The sequence below is a fragment of the Poecilia reticulata genome, linkage group LG18 (assembly GCF_000633615.1).
Source record: "Poecilia reticulata strain Guanapo linkage group LG18, Guppy_female_1.0+MT, whole genome shotgun sequence".
NCBI lineage: Eukaryota > Metazoa > Chordata > Actinopteri > Cyprinodontiformes > Poeciliidae > Poecilia > Poecilia reticulata.
Window position 1 is genome coordinate 949,993 of NC_024348.1, and position 2,082 is coordinate 952,074.

At 39.6% G+C, this 2,082-nt stretch overlaps 1 protein-coding gene across 3 annotated transcripts in view; it reads right to left on the reverse strand.

The window, feature by feature from the left end:
• The window catches only part of pde5ab (phosphodiesterase 5A, cGMP-specific, b), a 156,278-nt gene that overhangs the window by 102,664 nt on the left and 51,532 nt on the right, over positions 1-2,082 (reverse strand). The gene's annotated exons all lie outside the window — the stretch shown is intronic.

Genomic DNA, 2,082 nt, shown 5'->3' on the forward strand with positions numbered 1-2,082 from the left:
TGTTCCCACATGCGCAGCTGTGCTCAGGAATCTCATGTATAGATGTATGTGTAGATTTTCTGTGTCATGCAATAATATAATTGCAATTTTAGTAAATCCTGTTTTTAGTACAGTGAGATTTTTCTCAAGATTGTGGAAACATTGGTGTCATCATTTATTTGTGACTCAGTGAATGTCATGTTTTTTTATTTATTTTTTATTTTATTTTATTTTTATTTTATTTTCTCTTATTTCCTTTTTTATGGACCTTTTTGGTCTGGAATAAAGATTGATTGATTGATTGATTGAATAGATGCAGTGTTCAAAAACACAATTTTTTGTGGTATATTTTTTAGCAACCTGAGACCCCAAAAGGCACCAAATTCATAGAATCACTCTGCTACTAAGTTTTCTCTCAATCTTACAATTCTAGATCTGTCAGAGGTTCAGAGGAGTTAACCCCTCTGAGCTTTTTTGATCTTTAGAGCAGTCTGCACCCAAGTTGCTGTAGAAGTTAAACAGCCAGATATTACGGCTTATTTAGTAAAATAGCAGCAAATTTGCTTATTTCATAACATACTTCAATAACCAGTGACATTCTCTCCTATAGTCTGTTTAACAACTAAGGCTTACTCCTGGCGACTTAAAGCAGACCTTCTCAATGATGATAAGTTTATTAAAAAATATAAACTCTAAATTAAAGGACTTTATAGAAATAAACGATAATGGTGAAGTATCAGATTCCATCTTATGGGAAGCATTAGACCGTTTTGCGTGGCAAAATAATCTTCTGCACTTCAGCCCTTAAAAAAGAAAGAGAGAAACATCTGTCTGAAATCATCTGTGCCCTCTCCAATTTGGAAAGAAAGTACCAAATCTCTCAATCACCTGATGACTATAAGGAAATACTTAAACTCAGATATGAATATAATGAAATTATGAACAGCCAGGTTAGTAATTTGCTTTGGAAACTACGACAAAAGAATTTTGAGCTTGGAGATAAGCCTGGTAAACTGTTAGCGCTACAACTTACGGGTGCCCAAGCCACAAGGTAAATCTATAGCATTAAGTCAAAAACCAGCACACTCTTAACCAACCCTGCTGACATAAATCGCAGATTCAGAGAGTTCTATGCCACGCTATATTTGTCTGAGAATTATTCAACACAATCTGATTTTAACAATTTTTTCAAATCCCTCCCGCTGCCTAAACTGAATAAACCTGACAGAGACTACCTTGAGTCTGACTTGACGCTTCAAGAGGTCAGAGACGCTATAAAATCCCTTCCATCTGGCAAAGTTGCCGGGCCGGACGGCTTTGGTTCAGATTTCTATAAGAAATTTTATGACTTTCTTGCACCACTCTTGTTTAGAATGATATCTTCTTCAAAAAAGGATGAAAAACTGCCCAAAACTCTTTGCTTGACTTTTCTCTCGATGAAAGCGGATGCCTTCTTCCTCTGCTCCCTCCCTCCCTGCTTGCTCTGTTTTTTCCTGACCTTTCTATATTTTTGGAGCCTTTCTTTGCACATCATCCAAATCTACAAATTATGAATCTGGTCAACCAGTCTCTCAATGCAATTGATCAAATTTCGATGAGAAGTCTGGGCACAGTAGAACCTCTTGTCCTGCGGGGACACACCCGACGGGATTCACCCTGGATTATTCATARCAGGATTTCTGCTGTTTGGAGCTTGTGGATTCCTGGATTATCGACAAATTTGTGATGGACTTGGCCGAACAAGCGAACACTCAGATTGTTGGTGGACAGAGACGAGGAATCTAAAACTTTCTAACGACTTGGCATCGATCTTGGAGAAGTTGCTAGTTTCGGCTCAGTGGAACGACCAAACTAATGTGGATAATTGGGAACTGAGATGATCTCTCTGTTGCCCTGCGACAGACTGGCGACCTGTCCAGGGTGACCCCGCCTCTTGCCCGGAACGTTAGCTGGAGAGAGGCACCAGCAACCCTCCCGACCCCACTAAGGGAAAAGGGTGTAAAGAAAATGGATGGATGGATGGATGGATGGATGGATGGATGGATGGATGGATGGATGGATGGATGGATGGATGGATGGATGGATGGATGGATGGATGGATGG